This window comes from Pan paniscus, chromosome 19, assembly GCF_029289425.2.
Source record: "Pan paniscus chromosome 19, NHGRI_mPanPan1-v2.0_pri, whole genome shotgun sequence".
NCBI classification, from domain to species: Eukaryota; Metazoa; Chordata; class Mammalia; order Primates; family Hominidae; genus Pan; species Pan paniscus.
In genome coordinates this window covers 85,921,232-85,947,018 of record NC_073268.2, presented here as the reverse complement: position 1 = coordinate 85,947,018, position 25,787 = coordinate 85,921,232, and the positions used below count along the sequence as shown (strand labels likewise).

The window sequence follows — 25,787 nt, the reverse complement described above, 5'->3', positions numbered from 1 at the left end:
GTTGAATTTTGTCAAAGGCCTTTTCTGCATCTATTGAGATAATCATGTGGTTTTTGTCTTTGGTTCTGTTTATATGCTGGATTACATTTATTGATTTGTGTATATTGAACCAGGCTTGCATCCCAGGGATGAAGCCCACTTGATCATGGTGGATAAGCTTTTTGATGTGCTGCTGGATTCGGTTTGCCAGTATTTTATTGAGGATTTTTGCATCAATGTTCATCAAGGATATTGTTCTAAAATTCTCCTTTTTGGTTGTCTCTCTGCCCGGCTTTGGTATCAGGATGATGCTGGCCTCATAAAATGAGTTAGGGAGGATTCCCTCTTTTTCTATTGATTGGAATAGTTTCAGAAGGAATGGTACCAGTTCCTCCTTGTACCTCTGGTAGAATTCGGCTGTGAATCCATCTGGTCCTGGACTCTTTTTGGGAACTACAAACCACTGCTCAATGAAATAAAAGAGGATACAAACAAATGGAAGAACATTCCATTCTCATGGGTAGGAAGAATCAATATCGTGAAAATGGCCATACTGCCCAAGGTAATTTATAGATTCAATGCCATCCCCATCAAGCTGCCAATGACTTTCTTCACAGAATTGGAAAAAACTACTTTAAAGTTCATATGGAACCAAAAAAGAGCTCGCATCGCCAAGTCAATCCTAAGCCAAAAGAACAAAGCTGGAGGCATCACGCTACCTGACTTCAAACTATACTACAAGGCTACAGTAACCAAAACAGCGTGGTACTGGTACCAAAACAGAGATATAGATCAATGGAACAGAACAGAGCCCTCAGAAATAACGCCGCATATTTACAACTATCTGATCTTTGACAAACCTGAGAAAAACGAGCAATGGGGAAAGGATTCCCTATTTAATAAATGGTGCTGGGAAAACTGGCTAGCCATATGTAGAAAGCTGAAACTGGATCCATTCCTTACACCTTATACAAAAATCAATTCAAGATGGAATAAAGACTTAAACGTTAGACCTAAAACCATAAAAACCCTAGAAGAAAACCTAGGCATTACCATTCAGGACATAGGCACGGGCAAGGACTTCATGTCTAAAACACCAAAAGCAATGGCAACAAAAGCCAAAATTGACAAATGGGATCTAATTAAACTAAAGAGCTTCTGCACAGCAGAAGAAACTACCATCAGAGTGAACAGGCAACCTACAAAATGGGAGGAAATTTTCACAACCTACTCATCTGACAAAGGGCTAATATCCAGAATCTACAATGAACTCAAACACATTTACAAGAAAAAAACAAACAACCCCATCAAAAAGTAGGCGAAGGATATATACGACACTTCTCAAAAGAAGACATTTATGCAGCCAAAAGACACATGAAAAAATGCCCATCATCACTGGCCATCAGAGAAATGCAAATCAAAACCACAATGAGATATCATCTCACATCAGTTAGAATGGCGATCATTAAAAAGTCAGGAAACAACGGGTGCTGGAGAGGATGTGGAGAAATAGGAACATTTTTACACTGTTGGTGGGACTGTAAACTAGTTCAACCATTATGGAAGTCAGTGTGGCAATTCCTCAGGGATCTAGAACTAGAAATACCATTTGACCCAGCCATCCCATTACTGGGTATATACCCAAAGGACTATAAATCATGCTGCTATAAAGACACATGCACACGTATGTTTATTGCGGCACTATTCACAATAGCAAAGACTTGGAACCAACCCAAATGTCCAACATTGATAGACTGGATTAAGAAAATGTGGCACATATACACCATGGAATACTATGCAGCCATAAAAAATGATGAGTTCATGTCCTTTGTAGGGACATGGATGAAAATGGAAATCATCATTCTCAGTAAACTATCACAAGGATAAAAAAACAAACACCACGTGTTCTCACTCATAGGTGGGAATTGAACAATGAGAACACATGGACACAGGAAGGGGAACATCACACTCTGGGGACTTTTGTGGGGTGGGGGGAGGGGGGAGGGGGGAGGGATAGCATTAGGAGATATACCTAATGCTAAATAACGAGTTAATGGGTGCAGCACACGAGCATGGCACATGTATACATATATAACTAACCTGCACATTGTGCACATGTACCCTAAAACTTAAAATATAATAATAATAAAATAAGATAAAGAAAATATGGAGATGAAAAATAAGCACATAAAAATGCTAAGCATCATTATTTCTTAGAGAAATGTAAACAATTAAAGCCATGATAAGATACCACTACACATGTAATTAGAATTCTACAACAAGAGGCCGAGCGTGGTGGCTCAAGCCTGTAATCCCAGCACTGTGAAAGGCCAAGCTGGGCTGATCACTGAGGTCAGGATTTCAAGACCAGCCTGGCCAATGTGGTGAAACCCTGTCTCTACTAAAAACACAAAAATTAGTTAGGCGTGGTAACACAAACTTGTAATCCCAGCTACTTGGGAGGCTGAGGCTGGAGAATCACTTGAACCCAGGAGGTGGAGGTTGCAGACAGCCCAGATTGTGCCACTGCACCCCACCCTGGGCATCAGAGCAAGACTCTTCTCTAAATAAATAAACACTTAAAAAATAAAGAATTCTACAACAAGAGAATAACCGTAACAAGTGTTGGTAAGGATGTGGTGTTGTTGGAAATCTTGTATAGGGTAAAAATCCAAAATGATATAACCACTTCATGAAACAGTTTGACAGTTTATGAGAAAGATCAATATACACATACTGTATGATCTAGTCATTCTACTCTTTGTATGTACCCAATATAGATTTAAAATATGTCCATACAAAAATTTGTGCCACATTTTCATAGCAGCTTTATTTGAAATAACTAATAATTGGAAATAATCCAAAGGTGATTATACAGGTGAGTGGATAAACAAATTGAGATATACCCATGCAATGCACTACAACTCAATAATAAAATCAGCTATTGATACATGCAACAACATGGGTGAATCTGAAAATATTAATGTTGAAAAGAGGTCAGTCAAAAAAGACTACAGATCTTATAATTCCATTTGTATAAAATTCTAGAAAATGCTGTAGGATAGAAGTCATATCAGCGGTTGTCTAAAGATGTGGGAGGGAAGGAGAGTTAGGAAGGGAAATCATTTTTGTCCCTTTATAATCCATAGAGGGAAACAAGGACATTTTGGGGGTGATGATTATGCTAATTCCTTTATTGTGGTGGTTTCATTGATGTATAAATATGTCAAAACTCAGCACATATAGGTATGTTAAAATTTCTATCATTTATAGCACAGCACAACTGTTAATATAATAAAAGATAATATTTGGGAGTTTTGGACTCAGGAATAATATATCCAGCCTACAAATTTTAGTCTTGATGAGTAACAGGAATATATGAAGAACAGATATGTACAAAAGTGTTTGAAAGGAATAAATAAGGCTGGAGACAAAACTGATAATAAATCTCCTTTAAAATAAAAAGTGAATGAGATCAAATGTTTTTAAAAAAGAAAACAAGAGAAGAGACGTGATGTGAAATTCAGAGAGGGTGATTTTTGAAATGGCTCAGAAACTGTTGTTGGCAGTGCATGCTCAAAAATAATTTTTAATCAAAATGTAAAAAACTAAAGACAGATATGAAAGGTCATTCCTGCTATGTTGACAACAATAAAAGACAAGACCCAAACCAACAAAAACAAAAACCCAGCATACTTTTGAATGGGCTTAGCGAGGAGTGATGGACTAAAGGAAGCTTTGGTGAACTGAATTCCAGAGAGAAACAAGCCCTCCATAAGTGAGCTAGAGTCACAGCAGCTTCCACATCTGCAGGAAGGCTCCTGGGCTGGGTACAAACAAGGAGAAGCAGGTGCATTGTAGACAAGGGATCCCTTTGGAGGGATGAAGAGAAATCAGCTGCCTTACATAACAGTGGGGGCTAGTGAAAAAGAGAGCTTCAAACACAAAAACAAATCCTTTAACCTTACAAGAGCTGCATCCCAGTTGCAAACTGTGTGGGGAAAAAAAAAAAAGCAGTAATGGAGGGTGGGCTAAAGGGCAAAGAGAGCTCTCATAGTCCTGTGCATTCTTGCAGTGCTTGGATTCCAAAGTCCTGCCAGAATGGAATCTAAAGGTGAAACTGTATGTCAAACACCTCCGACACCATAAAAGGTGATGATATTGGTGGAGCTTTAGGGTTGGGCTTGCCGCAGATGAAAAAAATCTAATAAGAGTTATGGCTCCCAGCCCCACTTTAGGAGGAATTCAAATGATCAACCCCTCACCTTAACCAAAGAGAATGAAGAGACTAGCTACTCCTTGAGAAATGCACAAATCATTTTTTAAAGATTCTTTAGTCTCCACCATTCTTTCATACAAAATATTCAAATGCAATAAAAAATGATGACACATGCAAAGGAACAAGAAAACGTAACCCTTAAATTCAAATCAAGGAAGAGCAGTCAATAGAATGAGAATCACATGTGACTCAGTCATCAGAATTGATAGATAAGCACAAAAAAAAACTACAGATACAAAATAATTTATAAGAAAAGATGAGTATAATAAATAGAGTATTTCAGGAAAGAAATGGAAACTAAAAATGAACTGAATGGAAATTCTAGAACTTAAAAATATATTTGTTTGTATGGGTTATTAACAGCATAAATGCTGAATAAGAAAGCATCACTACAGTTGAAAATAAATCAATAGAAATTGCCAAAAATAAAGAATAGTGACACAGATGTTTTAAAAAGATAATCAGAACATTAGTGACATGTGAGATAATATCAAACAGTCCAATATACAGAAGATGAGAGATAAAATGGGGTAGAAAATAAAAAATATCTGAAGAATTGATCAAAATGTTCTAAATTTGATGAAAAATATTAACACAGTTCAAAAAGTTTCATGAACATAAGCAGAATAAATACAAAGTAAATCACATCTAGGCAAGTTGCTGAAATAAAATGATAGAAAAAAATCTTTTTTTTTTTTTAACTTTTAAGTTCAGGAGTACAAGTGCAGGTTTGTTACATAGGTAAACTTGTGTCATGGAGGTTTGTTGTACAGATTATTTCATCCCCCAGGTGTTAAGCTTGGTAACCATTAGTTGTTTTTCCTGATCCTCTCCCTCTTTCCATCCTTCACCCTCTGAAAAGCCCCTGCGTGTCTTGTTCCTCTCTATGTGTCCCATGTTCTCATCATTTAGCTTCCACTTATAGAATTAAGAACATGCAGTATTTGGTTTTCTGTTTCTGTGTTAGTTAGCTAAGGATGATGGCCTCCAGCTCCACCCATGTCCCCAAAAAGAACATGTTCTCATTTTTTTTATGGCTGCATAGTATTCCAGGTAGTACATGTACCACATTTTCTTTACCCAGCCTATCATTGATGGGCATTTAGGTTGACTCCATGTCTTTGCTATTGTGAATAGTGCTGCAATAAACATATGCATACATGTGTCTTTATAACAGAATGATTTATATTCCTTTGGGTATACACTCAGTAGTGGGATTGCTGGGTCAAACAGTATTTCTGTTTTTAGGTCTTTGAGCAATCACCACACTGTCTTCCACAATGGCTGAACTAATTTACACTTCCACCAACAGTGTATAAGCATCCCTTTTTCTCCACGATCTCGCCAGCAACTTATTTTTTTGACATTTTAATAGTAGCCATTCTGACCGGTATGAGATGGTATCTCATTGTGGTTTTGATTTGCATTTCTATAATGATCAATGATGTTAAGCATTTTTTCATATGATTGTTGGCCATATGTATGTGATAAAGAAAAAATTTTAAAAGCAGCTAAGGAGGAAATCTATATTTTACATGCAGAGGAACTGTGATGGCAATAACTATATTGTCACTCATCAGAAACAAGGCTAGCCAGAAGATAATGAAACAACAATGTTAACATGCCAAAGCAGAGGGGAGGAAAAACAAAACAAAACTTTGTCACTCTAGAATTCCTTGTCTAGCTAAGAGAACCTTCGAAAAGGAAGGTAAACTGAAGATATTTCACATAAACAAAACTTGAGCAAACTTGTCACCAGTCCACCTGCAGTACCAAACATATACAGGAGTTTCTTCAGGCTCATACTGGTGGAAAATCAGGCACTGGAAATATTAAATAGGTGAATAAAGATAGAAAAGTCCATTTTATCTCTTTATTTTTTTTTAAAGGTAACTTACTGTTCTAAAGCAAAAATAGCAACAATGTACTATGGGGCTTACACCATATGTCGAGTTAATTAAATCAGTAAATAAGTAAGCAAATTCAGTAAGTAAATAAAATTTTTTGTAAATTAATGACAACAGTAGCACAATGGATAGAGGTGAGGTATAGGTGACAATATGCAATGTAATAATAATTAATGAGAGATGAGAATAAATTAATTGTGCATATTATAATTTTGATATCAAATACGGAGAAAGAGAGAGAGAGAACAGGCAGGAAAAAGAGGCACCTCAAAAATTTAAAGCAAAGAAAATGAGGCTAGTAGCCTAGTAGATGAGATAAAATGGAAGATTAGAAATACATGATTCACGGCTGAGCATGGCGGCTCACGCCTGTAATCCCAGCACTTTAGGAGGCTGAGGTGGGTGGATCACCTGAGGTCAGGAGTCCAAGACTAGCCTGGCCAACATGGTGAAACCTCGTCTCTACTAAAAATACAAAAATTAGCTGGATGTGGTGACGCACGCCTGTAGTCCCAGCTACTCGGGAGGCTGAGGCAGGAGAATAGCTTGAACCTGGGAGATGGAGGTTGCAACGAGCCGAGATCGTGCCACCACACTCCAGCCTTGACAACAGAGTGAGATTCCATCCCTGCCCCTCCAAAAAAAAAGGAAAGAAAGAAATACATGATTCAGCCAAATGTAAGACTCTAGCTCATTAGTTTCTAACAACTTTTATAACTAAAAACATTGCATGTAACTCGAATTTATACCCAACTCATCAAAAATGCTGATGATTTGACAATTCATTAGAAGTCTTTTAAATCCTTAGAATTTTCTGAGGTACACACAATAATGTGTTAATTTATTTATGAATCCAAGTTCTAAAATATGCAAGCAAACTCTGACTTTCTACTCCATGTCCTAGGAAATGGAAGTGACTTTATAGGCAAGCAAGTCCTTCATAAGATCTACGAATGCTACATCTTGGTAAAATAGATCTCATCAAGGTTTAATCCTTTTCCTATTTGGTATTAGGAGGAGAAAAGTACGGTTTTGATTATTTCTTTTTAAATTGTTCTTTGGGAGGGCACCAACATCTTATTCCCAGAAAATGGATAAAATATATCCAACTGTAGGCACTTTTCTCCTACATAAATTGAATTGTGGCTTATTTGATTTACAAAATTTTTAAAGGAAAAAAAGACAAATATACCGTAGCTACAAAACTAGTTTTTAAAGGATTGAAGGGAAATAGCCTCAGAATAACCCTAAATGTTCCTTTGATGGTGCATTCCCAAGGAAAATTTTTTAAAAATAAATAATTGTATATGTATTTGGTTAGTGCAAAAGCTGATTGTCTTTTCAGACATCCTTCTTGATGTGGTTGGAAATTGGAACAAGTTTGGAAAGCAATTTGACATTTTACAGTTTAGATATTTCCTCCTTTGCTTTCTACTTTCAGAAATGGAACGCTTCATGATAGAGAGAACAGCCAGAGGCATGAAATTCAACCAGGAATAAATATTTTAAACTACAGGTAGCCTGTACCCTTCTGAATTATATCTGTTCATATGTTTTATGCATTTCCTTCCCTTGTCGTTCTATCCAATTTCCTTTGAAATGTATAGCAGGGCACGACGAAGAAAATGTTTTACAGTATTTCCAAAGGTACCAATGAAAAATATGTTTTGTATATTCACTACTGTACTTTGATTTTTTTTGGTTGAACCAGGAAAATTACATTGATTTGGTGGTCTTTCTGCTTTGTTTTGGTATAAAATTACTCTTTCCAAACAAGTCAAGAGGAGATGAAAGAAAATGATATTCTATTAACGTAGTATTATTCCTTTAAATAATCATCAGAAGAAACGTCTAAAGTGTTTGTGGGGAAGTAAAAATTGCACCCTACATTACTGAGGATTTTGCATGCCAGAAAGCTTAACTTACTTACCATCCCATTCAAATACCAAACAAGAACCCATGGAAAATGTTCAACTTCTGCAAGGGGAAAGTCAATTTCAGTGATTGAATGGGCCAGGGACTTGTCCAGTTTGTGTTACTGCAACCAAAATGTACTGCAGATGTGTCTTTTGTATGTTAGAAAGGCCTTTCTTTCTAGTACTTGAGCAGATTTAACTGAGCCATGAAGCTCTTTCAAGGATTTCTCCTTGTCAAGTATTCCAGTTGCTTCATTGAGAACAAAAGCGGTGAGTTAGCATTCCTTTATAACCTCAGCATGTGTCTGCCCATCCAAGGGCCAGCCAAAACCATCTCTTCCCATCTCTTCGCACCTTCCTTTAAAAAGGTTTTTTTAAGAAGAAAATAACGGAATTTATTGTATTTTTTAAACCTAATGAATGACAACATATTTGTCATTAAAATTATTCCACTGAGCTACATGGATAACACTACAATAATAATGCGATAACAATAATCACATTTTGCTCCATACTTTATTCTAGAGACTGAACCAACTCTGAATACATTTGCTTTGTTTCTCAACACTCCTCCGTTTTACAGAGGATTGAATGAAATCTTAGGGAGGTAAAGCAACTTGCCCAATCAAGTTCGTAAGTGGCAAAGGCTGGACTGGTCCTTCAACATGTCCAATTCCAAAGCCTATGCTTAAATTGAAATTTAATGCAGAAACTCCAATCACCTTGACACATTCTTACACTTTTTAGAAACTAACAGCCTGTTTAGATTAGGACAAATCATCAAATGTCACAAGTTGGAATTTCCATTTTATCCATGAAAAATTAAAGAATTTTTAACTTATTGTATTTCCTGCTTTAATTGTATCTGATTCTGATGGCTCCATTATTCTGTCTCCACTTTGTATAAATGTACACATTCTGCATTGCAGAGAAATTAACTCAGACTCAGTTCATTTGGAATTTGTGATAATTTGACTGAGACTGGATGGGTTTAAATTAACTTTCCTATTATCTATGAAAAAAGAACTTTTGAAGAAAGCTAATACTATGAAAATGGTTTCCTGAAGTTTAATCTACCTAAGAAAATATAGCAATTCTCAAGAACCTGGCAGCTACAATTTGCATATAAATGATTAGTTCTCAAATATCTCATATGAAGTTATCAAAGACGGTTCCAAAACCTTGTCAGCACTCAAATATTAGTTCAAGTTACCCTAAAGAACTTACAAAAATAAAAATTAAAGAGCTCACCTATAATAACACAAGCTGTCCCCTTTCCCAATTATTTTCAATTGGTAAAAGTGTTTTACAAATTCACTTGTTCTCTACATTGTTTGTTTTCAAGTCATGTCTTGTGAACATCTTTGCAATTAGTGTGTGTAGCCTTTAGAAAGCAGGAGTTAGGTACTTTTAAAAATTTTACTGACACATAACAATTGTACATATTTAAGGGGTACATGTGATTTTTTTTTTTTTTTTTTTTTTTTTTTTTTGGTAGAGACAGAGTTTCCCTATGTTGCCCAGGCTGGTCTCAAATTTCTAGCCTCAAGCAATCCTCCTGCCTCAGGCTTCCAAAGTGCCGGGATTACAGGCCAGAGTCACCATCCCCAGCCCACATGTGACATTTTGATACACACATACAATGTATAATGATTCAATCTAGGTAACTGGAATATCCATCATATCAAACAGTTATCATGTATTTGTTAAGAACATTCTCATTTATTAAGAACAGTCCAAATCATTTCTTATGAGTGATCTTGTTTGTTTTCACTTGTTTTAACCTAAGAATTTGACTGAGAGACAAAGATTCTAATCAGGCTTTGCTTTTAACGCAGTTAGAATTCAGACATATTATTTTGTCCCTAAGCCTATTTCCAGTAAAAATAGATAAAATACCCAACTTACATGCAGCGGTAGAAACAAATGATATTAAGCAAATGAAAGAATTTAACACTGGACCTGGCATATTAGTAACAGCATCATGAGGGGAGTTTGCTTCTCTCCATCCTTCCCTTGTACACTATACAAGTCTCAGCATCCACGTGCAAGAAAGATGGTTGTACAGTGACTGACCCACAAGTGCCAGAAGCCTATATCTACCACCTGGTGGCCGGCTGTGTCTTCCCCCCTTCCCAGTTCAAGCCCTGTCCTGCCCCTTCTCTGTCCCAACCATGCCCTCTGGAAAGGACTCTCAAAGACTCAGAAGGGTCTTGGAGTCTTCGAGAAAGAACAAATCATAGGCTCTAGGACTAAAATATAATGGCTAAAACATAGTCATACAATCATGGAGGAATACCTGACAAAGCTCTTTCCCTGTTCCAAAGTGCAGGCCCCAGGCACCATGAAAAAATGAGGAAAGGGAAGCATGAAACTAAGCCATTTCAGGGAAAAGCATTATTCATTTGCTGTCTGGGACCCTGGGGCTGTGACAGAAACTGTATCTTTCCTCTTGAGCAGGCCTAAGGGATTGGTTAAGTAGTGACCATGCACATCCTGCCAATCAGATGAGAGAGAGTCTGTTAATGAGGTTCAGTCTGCAAACCCTCTCCCTACCTTTTTTTTTTTTTCTTTAGACAGGGTCTCACTCTGTCACCAGGCTGGAGTGCAGTGACACAATCTCCAGCTCACTGCAGACTCCTCCTGGATTCCAGTGATTCTCAGGTTCCCAGCAAATCCCAAGTAGCTGGGTCTACAGGCGTGCGCCACCATGGCCAACTAATTTTTTTGTATTTTTACTACAGACAGAGTTTCACCATGTTGGCCAGGTTGGTCTTGAACTCCTGGCCTCGAGTGATCTGCCCACCTGGGCCTCACAAAATGCTGTGATTACAGGCGCGAGCCACCTGTGCCTGGCTTCTGCAACCTTTTTAAACAGACACTTTCAGAATCTGGGAGGTGTTGTTCATGCCATTGCTATCAGGATGCATGGCAGATTCATGAATAAGTTTATAAAGATGTAGACCTGCAATGTGATTTGTGCCTCAAATTCTGGGATGTATGGATAAGGACAGACATTAGGATGAGTCAAGGAGAGCTTATTTGCATGTCAATTTGAGCAATTAGGAAACCTGCCAGTGATGTTATAAAAGCTGCTCTTCCCTAGGGCAAATAGCCAATAGGAATAGGGTAAAAGGCAGCAAACTAGAAATCAGATGCTTATAGGTCGTCGCTCACATTAAGCTTTGCAATCAATGTAATTGCACTGAGGTAGGAACTATTATCATCACCATGTTCATCCTCCTTCCTCCATCCATCCTCCTGCATCATCATCATCATTGTCTTATTTGATCTACAGACAACATGGTGAAGAATTTGAGACCTTGAATCCTGTAAGCCATAAGCTCAAATTCCTGTGGCTGGCACTGTAGGAACACTTCTGGTTTAAAGAAGGCAGGCCTGGCATTTGAACTTGCTTCTGTCAATCATCACAGCTATGTCTGTGGGTACGTGGGTTACTGTCTTACGACATCAGTTTTCTCTGAAACATCAGAGGCTTAATGGAGAGAATAAATGCACAAGATCTAGAACTGTGTCTCACACAAAGAAGATACCCAAAGAAATACCTTCCACTTATGCTTACCCCCGCTAGCTGCCTTTTTCTCTTCCAGTACACAGAAGAATTGTGAAAGGAATAGGAGTTGACGGCATACAATAGTATTGCTGCCAGTGCTCAAAGTTTGGAGGCCCAGTCTTCCTCTTTAAAACACTCAAGGAAAGTAAGAAAAGAGATTGTATAAACAGCTCTGATTTTCCTGTCTCTTGCTGCACTTCTGAATTTCACCAGTAAAGAAGTCCGAGAGCCAGTGCAAACTGAAACTGCTTTCTGATCTGTGATCCAGCACAAACACAGGGACCAAATTATATTTCCAACCAATCAATCCAGGTCCTCTGAAAAAGAAAAGCATTTCCCCAGACTGATGAATGAACTTGAATTAAAAGAGAATGCTTTACATTGACAGGTGAGCCAAGGAATTCACAAACCACAAGACAGGGGCAAAAGTGTCTACCCCCAGGATAACCCTGATTTGCTCTCAAAGCATGAAAGAAAAGACGTAGTACAATGCTTTTAAAGAGCAATGTTAAGGTACCTTTATAAGGGACTGAGTATCTACAGACATCTTTAAATAGAAACATCGGGACCTCAAGAAACATAATTTATCATATCCATTTTTGTCTATAAAAAGGATTCTTTGGCAGTCTGCCACAAAATCAACATATTCATATCACTCGGGATCTATTAATCTGACAAAATGTCAGCAATACAGAATGATTTGGGGTAGATATTTGGCAGCAAATATAAATATCTCCAGACTAATGTGTGGGGCTGGTGGTGGGGTGAAGGAAGATTCTGTTGGAATCTTTATAAGCTCAAATATCTGGCACTTATAGAATTTTCCTACTTGGCTACCAACAGAAGAATAATATTAGTAGGACCATTTGTACCAGAAAGATACGCTGCTTAGCTCTTTTCAAAAAATTTTGTGGCCGAGTGCGGTGGCTCACGCCTGTAATCCCAACACTTTGGGAGGCCGAGGCGGGTGGATCACCTGAGGTCAGGAGTTCGAGACCAGCCTGGCTTTCATGGTGAAACTCTGTCTCTACTAAAAATACAAAAACTAGCAGGGCATGGTGGTGGGCGCCTGTAATCCGAGCTGCTCGGAAGGCCTAGGAGGGAGAAAATCTTTAACTCTGGAGGCAGAGGTTGCAGTGAGCCAAGATCTCACGACTGCACTCCAGCCTGGGCAACAGAGCAAGACTCTGTCTCAAAAAAATAATAATAAAATAAAATAAAAATTAAAAAATTGTAAAACCTAGAATGTTACATAATAACTGCAGTAAAATCAGAAAGTAAAAATATTCAAAAAATAAAATGAGGCCAGGCCCGGTGGCTCATGCCTGTAATCCCAGCACTTTAGGAGGCCAAGGTGGGTGGATCATGAGGTCAGGAGATCAAGACCATTCTGGCTAACATGGTGAAACCTCGTCTCTACTAAAAATACAAAAATTAGCCGGGCATGGTGGCAGGCACCTGTAGTCCCAGCTACTTGGGAGGCTGAGGCAGGAGAATGGTGTGAACTTGGGACGCGGAGCTTGAAGTGAGCCGAGATGGTGCCACTGCACTCCAGCCTGGGCGACAGAGCAAGACTGCATCTCAAAAAATAAATAAAATAAATAAATGAATAAATAAAATGAAATAACCTATAATACCATTAATCCAGAAGTAACAACTATTGTCATTTTGGTGTATATCCTTCCAGACAGTTTTATATGTGTAACTATCTAGATTTCATTATTTATTACTAATGGGTCACCATATTTGTCTTATAAAAATGGAATCTTACTATATATACTCTTCTTCAACTAGCCACTCAAGACCATCATAGAAAACAAAAATTCAAATAAACGAAAAAGAAAATGTTTTAAATCATCCAGTTCTCCAGTACTTGGTATCTGTCTTCTCTAATATTTTCAACACATTTTTAATACATTGACTAAAATATTTTGTATAAATGCCATTATTCTGTAGGACATGTTGTATTACCTCATTTCCTCATTAACCCTATACAATCTTTCATGTCAAAAAACGTGAGTATATGTTATCATTGTTGATGGGCTACTAGTATATCTTTGAATATTTTTTGCATTTTTAGAAAAGATTTTTAGGTCAGAAAATATATAATTCACCTCTGCAAAATGCTGTCAGATAGCAAGCATTTCCCCTTCACCTAGCTAGTGTTGGACCCTATCATTCATTTTATCATTGTCAGTTGCATAAAAGAAAAATGCCGTTTGCTAAATAAATCAAAATTCACCCTGAAAGATGTCCATGTTCATATGTTTAACAAATGCTTCTACAGCCTTTACTGCTTTTATTCCAATAAAATGCTTTTATACCCAAGCATCGTTCTAATACTCAATAGCTATTAATTAATCTAGTTCTCTTAACAACCCTATAAGATAGGTGCCATGATAATTTTCTCCATTTGATAGAAGGGGAAACCAAGGTATGAAAACCTGAGGTAACTAGATTGGGAGGATACAACTAGTAAGCAAGGGAGCTGGAATTCAGACCAGGCAGCCTCTGACATTCACCTCCAAATTTTGACACTTGAGTCCCTCACTCTTGTCCTTGGAGCAAACAAAATCTCTTCACAAACTGGTCTCTTTTAGTGTCAACAAAGCACTTACCAAATATTCCTCAGTGGATTTTCCCTTAAATGATGATATGGTTTGTCTGTGTCCCACCCAAATCTCATCTTGAATTGTAGCTCCCATAATCCCCACGTGTTGTGGGAGGGAGCCCGTGGGAGGTAATGGAATCATGAGGGCAGGTTTTCCCCATGTTGTTCTCATGAGAGTGAATAAGTCTCATGAGATCTGATGATTTTATAAAGGGCAGTTCCCCTGCACACGCTGTCTTGCCTGCCACCATGTAAGATGTGACTTTGCCCCTCCTTTGCCTTCTGCCATGATTGTGAGGCCTCCCCAGCCATGTGGAACCGTAAGTCCATTAAACCTCTTTTTCTTTATAAATTACCCAGTCTCAGGTATTTCTTCATAGCAGTATGACAATGGACTAATACATATGATAACAATGTCCTAAGGCCAAGAGGGAAGCTTGGAAAATAAACAGGGGACAAAAATGACTATGATTACTATGATTGGGTCACAAAATGATAAATTATCCCCTGGGACTGGGTTACTGCCATTCTGAGCAAAATTCAGGGTTCTGTTTGCAAATAAAAAGTGAGAGTGGTAGTGATGACTATTGATTAACCAACAAAAGGTGTCTGCCACCACGGTTGTCAGTGCTTAGTGTCAGCAGTGACAGGTGCACATCTTCTGCTGGCCTGGGCTGCAGTGATAGCAACAGTGGACAGTGGTGGCAAACAGAAAGAGGAATCTCTATGCAAGAACACGGGGTCCTCCAGCTCAAGAAGAACATACCAGAGTTCTGGTTCGAGTTTCAGGATGAATGAAAATGGGACAGGCCTTTTGGTATAAGCCAGTTCTATGTTGTGCGTGCAACATCCCAAATGGAGGAATGGGACTCTCACAGAGTATGGAGAGCCTGAGAAAGGGCTGACCCGGAGATGAATCACACTAGTACATGGAAAGGCTAGAATGGCACACAGCAGAAGTAGCATCAATGGGACATTAAACTGGCAATAAAAGCAGTGTCCTAAGTGGTATGCTAAGCTAAGGACAAAACTAAGAATCAGAATCTATGTAGATGGTTTGAGGATGACATTCAGAAGACTAAACTTGGCTGAGTGTAAGAAGAGACATGTCTTAAGTTCAGATATCTAAGTGGGCCAAAGTGAGAATTTTAATGTATGTACAAGGCACAGGTCAAAATCTTGGGTCTTTAATGTATAGGAAAAAGGAAGCACAAGAGAATTCCAAGCAGGAACAGCATCTCAAGTTCAAAGACAGGTACATCTGCATGCTAATGTAGACCAGAGCTGTGTGCCTACTGCCCTGGATTGTCAATAACCAATAAAGTCTAGACAATATGAGCTCCTTTCCAGGGCAAGTCAGGGCTCTGCAGATGGGCAGCAGGGCTTCTCTCCAGGGAGTGTTCTTCTTACTCATTGCTCACTGCACCCATGTGCTTGCTGAGGCTCCTGTGGGTTGCAAGGCTGGGTGACTTTTTCAAATGATGCACCTTTTTCAAAGCTGTGAGCTGGAATTCATGCAGTGTCCTTTTCATTTGCACCCTTGCCTGCTCAGTCTTACATAAAACCTGATTACACAAACCTATTTTGCTATTCAAGGTGCAAATCTGCTGCCCAAAGCCCTAAGGAATTTTCTTCATGCTTAACCAGTAAGGAACTTAAGCAAAGAGATAAATGAAATGATGTGCCTCTTTCTCCAATTGTAGGTCATTAAAGCTATATAGTAACTAAACAAATCATAAATATGGCAAGATCTTTGTCCCCAAGGCAGAAAGAAAATCCAGATCCTAAAGAGCCATACACACAAACACACATGCACACACACACACACACGTACATACACTTTTGCTAATTTAAGCCAGCAGGGAAGCTTTTCTTCTGTCACTCACCCTTTCATACTTTACTTTTAACCTTTAAAGGATCAGAATATGTTTCTTATTGGAAAATGTAAAAATAAATCCATAGAAATGTCCCCCATGATTGAAAACAGAAGCTGGCCATTAACACATCCTCGTTGGAAAAGAAAAGAAAAAAAAAAAAAAACTAATGGAAAGTCAAATGAAATGGAACACCACCAATGCATTTTATCAACTGCATGCTGAGAAACCACACCCAACACATTTTATCAAAGGAATGACAGACATGCCGGACTGTTAATTACCTACAGGTTTCTCTTCTAAATTTATATCCCTCGTGGGACAAAGGCTGAATGAAGAATATGCTGGCAACAGAGAGAGTGGTGGGGAGGAAGGTGGGTTAGCCAGTGACTCAAAAATCCATGAACCTTCATTTCTTCATCTCGAAATGAGCCAAAGAACAACATGCCTACATAGAGTGGAGTTGGTACAATATTGGCAAGGTTATGTTCTTACAATCAAAACAACCTGATATCAGCCCTGAGCTTGGCTTATTTTTGTTGTTTTGCCTCCAGTTTTAAAGAAAAGTCAAGGGAAAAAAGAAGTCATGAAAGTCTAAATTAGTCTCATGAGAGCCACACATAGCTTATTTTTTACTCTATTCTGTCTCTGCTACTTGGGGACTAATCTTGGTTCAAGAGGAGCCTACAGAAAGTATTCATAAAGTCTTTCTTTCTTTCCTTTTCTTTTTTGTTTCTTTCTTTCTTTTTCCTTTCTCTTCTTTCTTTCTTTCTTTTCTCTCCTCCCTTCCTTCCTTCCTTTTTCTCTCTCTCTTTCCTGAATTCCCAGAAATAAACAGAATTTAAAAATCAACGTAAGATGATAATGGTCTTTTGAGGATATTTATTTATGGTTGATAACAACAGCAACTTTTGCCAGTGGCTGTGAATTTGGGGAAGAGTGCAGCTGAAAAGCTGAGCAAAAAGAAGAGTGTTTATACATTTGGGTGAATGCAGATGTGTGGTGCAGGGAGAAGACAAGGAGGGAGAAAGTGATATAAAAATCTTCTTGCTCATTGGGGATCCATTATGAGCATGCATTCAAATAATGGAGTCTAACAGAAGGTGTTAAGCCTGGGGGGTACTGGAGTTTTGTTCTGCAAACATCCCTTTATCCATCATGGTTACCATTATTACCAATGCACACTCTAACTCTAACTGGTTTTTGGAACATAATGTGAGAAATTCCTTGAGAATATCTGATAATTGCAATCATAAGCAAGTGTGAAATACGGATTTTTTATGGAAAACCACAGCACACTTCATTTTGCTCCCTTCTGGGAGAGAGGGAGACACATCTAGCTCTCAAAGTGCCTTGATTCTAAGGTCAGGAAGAAGTTTTCTATCATTCCTCCTTTCAAACAGACCTGTACAAGTATCTCTCAATTTTTCCTCTTAAGAAGCAGAGGCTCTGTGGGCTCTGCTCTGTCTGGGTTTATCAGGTTGGCCTCTTGCTTGGAGCAGATATAGCTTCTTCCATCAGTGGGAGCGGGAAGTTGGGCGCCGTGAGATGGAAGCAAAAAAGGTGCAGCCAACAACAACAACGGAACTTTGTGTCAACACTGTCCTGTGCTGATGTGAATGAAATATAAATATTGCGCAGTAAGCCCTTTTTAAAAATTCTTCAAAATATTACACTCTTACATTACGGATGGCTAAGTGGAGGCAGCAGCCTTCTGTTTCATCCCAGCAGAAGTTAATAGTAGTCCAGGAGCTGGAAAACCAACTTCAGAAACACTTAATGTTTAGATCCACTTAGTGGTTGGAAAAAACAACTTTAGAAAAAAAAATGTTTAAGAGCTGCTCCAGCAAGTGGAAACAGCAATTCCTTGTAAACAAACCTTTAACATGAAGCTATTTCTCAGTGGCGGAAAACCTAACTTCATAAAGTCGGATTTCTGAGATTTTTTTTCAGCTCCTCGGAGACTACAGAAGTAACCACATTCTGTCAGTTGATGCACCAAGTAAACAAATGCGAACAAGAGATTTTTCCATATCCTATGTCAACTAATTGTGTGTTGGATAAAGCACATGTGAATCTTAGATACATGTTAACTGTGGGGAAAATCATAAAGAAAATTAGTTATCATAAAAAGCACCCATGCTTTCAGCTTCGTAAGCTACTCCATGAGGGACACGGACAGTTTTAAATGTGTTGTAAGCAATTTGGGGGCTGTTTCCAGATATATCTCTTCCTTTCCAGCTACCATAGTAGTCCTAATTAACCATGTCAGTCCTGAAGTTCTGGGTCTGACCGCAAGTTGAAAATTCTCTGCTCCTACCACTACCAGATCCCAGAGAAGCAGGGCGGTGTCATGAGACAGGCCAGACCCCACTTAAGAAATCATGCCCCTAACCTCAGAATCCTAGGCCCTGTCTCTATGCAGAATAGAAACAATTCAGATTTATACATTGAATGGCACTAGGATAGAACTCCTTGCCGAAAATCTCATTGAAATTCTACGATTAGAAATTAATACTATTCAATTTTGCTAACGAGCTACTCTTTAATGGAAAATATCCTTAGAAATGCCTTCATTAGGTTGTAGCAAAAATTTCTTGTTGTTCTACCATTGTGCTAGCTTTACCTATTTTCTGCTAAGCAAATAAGAGCAGGTTATATAACCTAGCTGTGCCTCAGTTTTCCGATCTGCAAAATGGGACAATTATACCTACTGCACAGTATTCCTGTAAATAATAAATAAGATTTATGTACGTAAGAAGCATTGAGCTTAGTGTCTGACATGTAATAAGTGCTCAATACAAGGAGGATGATGTTCCCTGAATTTATTTAATCAGTTGTTTTTAGAAAGTATGCTTAGCTCTCAAAGAAAATGAGTATTTTTCTGGAAAACTCAGTGTTTAGGAGAGAGTTAGGGAGAGTTGCCTGTCTTGAGTTCAGATAAGTGGTGTTCAATGGGGTAAACCCAAGTTAGAATCGCTGTTTTATTATCTGAGCTTGAATTTCCATTTTGAATACATATTGCGTATGTTTATATAGCAGCACACATATATAATATATAAGTGAGTAAAGCAAACACATATTGTGTACTGTTTTTTTTCCGATGGGAACATGTTTGGAGATGGGAGACATCCAGATAGCAACCACAGGTCTTTCGTATTGAGGAACACAAAGCAAAGAGGGAAGGGGGTATTGAGATGTAAGTGTTGGGAGATAGTCCTAGAACACAACAAAAGAAGCAAGTTCAAAAATAGACTCACCAGAGGTTCAGATGGGTCAGGGTCTTAGAGATCATTTGGTTCTGTACCCCTGGAGCTAAGGAACCCAAGTTTCAAGGCTGAGAAGTGATGCATCCAAGATCACCCAAGAGCGGAGGTGGGTATTGAATACAGGTGTGCTTCATCCCTTTCCCCAGCTGTCGTTCATTACCTCATTTTACCTAGTCATTCTTTGACCTAGGACTGCTTTTATAAACAAACCCAAACAATGAAATGGTTCTTAAATTTTAACTTGTATCAGAATCACTTGGTGGGCTTGTTGAAACATTGCTGGACCCTTCCCCAATATGTCAGATTCAGTGGCTTTTAGGTGAGGCCCAAGAATTTGCATTTTTTTTTTTTTTTTTTTTTTGAGATGGAGTCTCGCTCAGTCACCCAGGCTGGAGTGCAGTGGTGTGATCTCGGCTCACTGCAAGCTCCGCCTCCCAGGTTCATGCCATTCTCCTGCCTCAGCCTCCCGAGTAGCTGGGACTACAGGCACCCGCCACTATGCCTCGCTAATTTTTTTGTATTTTTAGTAGAGATGGGGGTTTCACCGTGTTAGCCAGGATGGTCTCGATCTCCTGACCTTGTGATCTGCCCATCTCGGCCTCCCAAAGTGCTGGGATTACAGGCTTGAGCCACCACGCCCAGCAAGAATTTGCATTTCTCACAAGTCCCCTGGTGACCATGGATGTGATGCTGGTCTGGGGACTCCACTGCCGCAATCACTGGCATATGTTTGGAAGTTAGCTGCCTATCACTGGCCACAGATCTTTGAAATTAAAAGAATTGTAATTTAGAAGCCCAGCCAGCTAGCTCAGTTGGTAGAGCATGAGATTTTTTTTTTTTTTTTTTTTTTTGAGACAGCCTCCCTCTGTCGCCCAGGCTGGAGTGCAGTGGCACAATCTCAGCTAACTGCAATTTCTGCCTCCCAGGTTCAAGCAATTCTCCTGCCTCAGCCTCCCAAGGTAGCTGGGATTACAGACACATGCCACCACACCTGGCTAATTTTGTATTGTTAGTAGAGACAGAGTTTTACCATGCTGCCCAGGCTGGTCTCAAACTCCTGACCTTCTGACCTCAGGTGATACACCCGCCTTGGTCTCCCAAAGTGCTGGGATTACAGGTGTGAGCCACCGCACCCAGCCGAGTTTCTTAAAATAATTTTAATTCAATTCTAATAGAGTAAATAAAATGGTCTGGTGGGGAAAATTTATTTCTGAGGAGAAAGAGAAAGGAAAGAAGAAAAGGAACTTCAAAGTATTGGACATGCACTGTAGATGGGGCACCTTATAAGGTGCTGTGGATACAGCAGTGAGCACAATTCTTTGGCTGCTATTGTGGAAAACAGACAATAAACAATATAAATAAATAAATCATATGCTATGTGGTAATGATTAGTGCTAGGGAGGAAGATAACAAAGGAAAGAGGAGTAAATAGGGGGCATGCAATTTGAATTATATGGTTAGGGAGGACCTCACTTAGAAGATGCAGTAAAGCAATGAAGAAGTTGCCCTGCGGCTATCTAGATGAAGAGTTTTCCAGGCAGAAGAAACAGGCCTGAAGGCTGTGAGGTAGGAGCTTGCCTAGTGTGCTTGACGGAGAGGTAGAGGGGCACTGGCTAGAGAGGAGTGCGCAGGTCAGAGAACCAGAGATGAGATCGCAAAAGCAGGGAAAAAGTTTGCAGGAGAGGAGGCAGATCATTGGCACCTTGAAGGTCATCGTAAAAACTTTGTTTTTTTCTGTGAAAGGAGAAAGCATGAAGAATGTCATGGTCTCACTTATTTAACAGGGTCTCTATGGCTGCTGGGTTGAGAACAAACTCAATGACCTGGGAGACCACGTAAGGAGGCTATTGCCGTAATCCAGGTCAGCTACCATGGAGGCTGGAGCTTAGGTGTTAGTGTTACAGAGTCCAAGGACTTGCTGCCCGATGCACTAGAAACCAAAAATATGACACTGGGTTTTTGAGAAAAGAAAAGCTTTTCATTGAGCTTTTCAAGGAGACAGGAGTTTAGCTCAAATCTGTCTCCTCATGCTGGTTTTACGGCAGTCATTTTATTACAAAAGGTTTACAAAGTGGATTCTGGGATTCATCTATGATGGGTAGAAGCAAAGGGAAGGTCTGGAAAGTCTTCTAGCACATGCTCTTCTTCATGCTACCCCATAGATTGTATGTGTAAATTTGAGGGTGGAATTAGTATAAAACCTGCAGTGGAAATTTGGGTTGTGATGTCAACAAGCTGGTTCTGTGTGCAGACTCTAGCTGGCCAAATTGGTTTTAGCCAATTTTAGTCAGTTTTGACATCTTGCAAGCAGAAGGAGTTTCAGCCTTTCGGCGAGTTGTTTTTCTTTTCCTTCTCTGCCATCCTGCAAACTCAAGAGTATTTGCTAGTCTTTTTTTTTTTAACTCTTTGGGGCATGGTTTCATTAGTGATCGAAATGAGAATTGTTCAGATTCCGGATGCTTACTGCATACAGAGACAGCAGGTTGTGCTGACAGATTGGTCATAGGTGTAATAACAAGAGAAGAATCAAGGAGCAGACTAAAGGTTTTTCTCTGAGCAAGTGGAAGTATGGAGTTGCCATTTCCTGAGATAAGCCAAGACCAGTGCAGCTCCTGACGCACACCATGGACCAATAAATGTGAGATAAGTAAATCTCAGTTTTAAAGGATGAAAAATTGGAAGCTCATAGAGGTTAGTCTATTTGCTTGAAGTCATACCAAGACTAGGTGGCAGAGCTCGGAGGAAAAAACAGGCCAAAGGTTCGTGTTTCTCCATGCAGCCATCTAAGATGTTCCCAAAGAAGTGAACCGGGGCTGGAGGGGGAGACCAATGGGCGGTCTGGTTTCCATTCTCAGCATATCATCGTTTCCCTTGCCCAACCTGGTCGAGGATCGGTCCAAGGGTCACAAACCAGCAACCTGTTAGCCTAATAAGAACTGCTGACATGTTTTGTTTGGCTCGCATGGCTTTAAAAAAAACAATTCATGTTTGAATGCCTTTAAACTGGGCTTGTATTTTCCACTTCAGCCACAACACACACCGCTCCCTCTGGCTTAGAGCGGCGTCCTTCGGGATCCTGCCGGGTCCCTGAAGACATTTGATTTTTCATTCGGTGATTCAGACCAACAATCCAATGGGAATTTAGCTGTGAGGCAATGCAGTGTGCTAGAAAAAAAAAAAATCATAATATCAGACAGCTATAGATTCACACCCAGCCTTATCATTTACCATGTGCGTGACCTTGAACAAGCTTTTCCTCTCCTTCCCCATCTGTAAAGTGGAGAGAACAGTATCCACTTTGAACTATTGTTTTGAGACCTGAATGAGAAAAGCTATATAATGTACGCAGCATAGGAAACACTAAATGTATGGCCATTATTATAAAGCAGGGATCAGTAGGCTTTTTCTGTAAAGAGCCAGATATTTTAGGCTTTGTGGGACACGTGATCCCTACCAGGACTCCTCAGCTCTGCCTTTGTATTGTGAAAGCTGCCATGGAAAATACACAAATGAATAAGCATGGAAAAGAAAATCCCAGTGCAAGTATATTTACAAACACAGGTGTGGGGGGTGGGGGAGGATTGGGGCATCATTTACTAATCCTTGTTATAAAGTGCAATGGTCTAAATGTTTGCATTCCCCCAAATTCATATGCTGAAATCCTAAAGCCCAGGGTGATGGAATTAGGAGGCCAATTTTAGAAAGGTGATTAGGTCAAGGGGGCAGAGCCCTCAGGAATAGGATAAAAGAGACCCCCAAAAGACCCTCACCTCTTCTGCCATGTGAGGGTACAATGAGAAGAGAGTCATTGTATTAGTTCATTTTCACACTGCTATAAAGAACTGCCCAAGACTGGGTTTTTTTATAAAGAAAATTGACTGACCGTTCCACATGGCTGAGGAGACCTCAGGAAACTTACAATCATGGCAGAAGGTGAAGAGGAAGCAAGAACCTTCTTCACATGATGGCAGGAAAGAGAAGAGTGAGTAAGAGCAGGGAAAACTGCCTTATAAAACCATCAGCTGTTGTGAGAACTCACTCACTATCATGAGAACCACATGGGGAGAACTGCCCTCATGATCCCATCACCTCCCACCAGGTCCCTCCCTCGACACCTGGAGATTGCAATTCAAGATGAGATTTGGGTGAGGACACAAAGCCTAACCATATCAGTCATGTATGAGCAAGTAGGCCCTCACTAGATATTGAGTCTGCTCGTGCCTTGATCTGGACTTCCCAGCCTCCAAATCTGCGAGAAATAAATTTCTGTTGTGTATAAGCCTCTTTGTTGTGATATGTTTGCTGTAACAGCCCAAACGGACTAAGACATAGAGGATTTTTATACCCCTCCTTATTCTGCTCTGTCACTTCCCCTCAATACCTCCCCACACCCCAAAGGAGCCCTTTAGTTATGGGGCAAAGACTTTTATACGCTTTTGATATAAGCTGTAAGGTGACATTACAATGATACTAGCTGCCATTTTCAAGTGTGCCCACCAGAAATGAGAAAGAAGGAAAAATCTTCAGTGGTCTTATTTCTTCCATGAAATAAACCAAAATTGATTTTCCTAGGGAGTGAGGCATCTCCAGCAAGGCCAGCCTTTCTTGGGTCAGATGTCTGCAATTACAAATTGAAGTGCTCTTCTCTGGACTTCCAGAATCTTAGGGACTCAAAGGCTTCCACGGGAAAACTGCTTCTCCCCAGCAGATTCAAGGACTCAAAAGAGATGGAGCAAGGTCTCCTGAGTGAAGCCTGCCCAGCGGCTCTGTCCCAACATCCGAAGGAACAGGAAGCTTCTACACCCTTGGCATTGAAGAGCCTCTGAGCAGCGATATAGCCACATTTCCCATCCTTTGACCTAATCAGGGCTTTGATTTGCAGGCCGTGAGGGAGAGGCTGCTGTGTTGTTCCCACTGGGCTATTTTTGGGACCTGGCATCAGAGGGAAGGACAGAGTTAGCAATCGGTACTCCTGGGCAGTGCTGAGCAGGACCTCTGCGTAAACCCTGTAGTAAACTTAGGTCATTTCCTCTTACAAATCTCCAGAGTTAAACAGCACCAGAAACTCTGAACGAGGGTCAGATATGGAGGAAGCCGAAGGCTTCATTTTTATCAAGAAATCTTTTTTTTTCTCTCTACTTGCTTTCATCTCAAATTATCAGAAATAAAATTTGTAAAATAAAAGAACTTGCGGCCGGGCGTGGCGGCTCACACCTGTAATCCCAGCACTTTGGGAGGCCGAAGCGGGCACACTATCTGAGGTCGGGAGTTCAAGACCAGCCTAACCAACATGGAAACCCCGTCTCTATCAAAAATACAAAAAAATTAGCTGGGCGTGGTAGTGAATGCCTATAATCCCAGCTAGTTGGGACCCTGAGGCAGGAGAATTGCTTGAACCCCGGAGGTGGAGGTTGCAGTGAGCCGAGATCATGCCATTGCACTCCAGCCTGGGCAACAAGAGCAAAACTCTATCTCAAAATAAATAAATTAATAAATAAGTAAAATAAAAGAACTTTCATGTTTTGGGAGAGCATAGAATGGAGACCAAATTAATACACAAAAGGACAAAACCTTGGGTTGGCAGGGAGGCAACAAAACCACTGAAACACTCATTGAGTTTCACTAACTCTTTCATTTTTTACCCAGGTATTAGCAGTTTGTTTCTAATCTAGGAAAAATAGGCTAAACTCGGCAAAAGGTGGTTCTACCTTCCTTCCACACTATGGGCAACAGTCCTAATGATGAGGGAGGTTACTAAGAAAGGAGACATCCTGAGTTGTCCTATGATACCCCTCAGAAGAGTCATCAGAGACACCACAGACTGCCCGTCATCAGGGCTGCCTTCATCAGTGTACATGCTGGACAGTCACACAGGAAGGATCTGGAAATCAGAAGGGCTCCGTGCTTGGTTTCCTGCTCTGCCATCACATCTTGAAATCCTTTATTATGTTTGACCTGTCTTCTCTTGCCCTTCCTTTTTTTTTTTTTTTTTTTTTAAGACAGAGTCTCGCTGTGTCACCCAGGCTGGAGTGTGGTAGTGTGATCTCGGCTCACTGCAACCTCGGCCTCCTGGATTCAAGCCATTCTTGTGCCACAGCCTCCCAAGTAGCTGGGATCACAGGCGTATGCCACCACACCCAGCTAATTTTTGTAATTTTAGTAGAGATGGGGTTTCACCACATTGGCCAGGCTGGTCTTGAACTCCTGGCCTCAAGCGATCTGACAGCCTCAGCTCCCAAAGTGCTGGGATTACAGGTGTGAGCCACCATGCCTGGCCTGTCTTCTCTTGTTCTTCTAAAACAGTGTTTCTCAACCTTTTTTACCCCATTCTCACTCTTCCAACAAGGCTTCTTAGGCATTTTTTTAACTAATCAATCC

General features: G+C 39.9%; 1 long non-coding RNA gene across 1 annotated transcript in view; it reads right to left on the bottom strand.

Annotated features, from left to right (window-relative positions):
• Positions 1-22,191: 22,191 nt before the first annotated feature.
• The window catches only part of LOC130540940 (uncharacterized), a 308,776-nt gene continuing 305,180 nt past the window's right edge, over positions 22,192-25,787 (bottom strand). The window contains exon 6 of the long non-coding RNA XR_008954979.2: positions 22,192-22,574. This is a non-coding gene — a long non-coding RNA (uncharacterized LOC130540940). The remainder of the gene's footprint in view (positions 22,575-25,787) is intronic.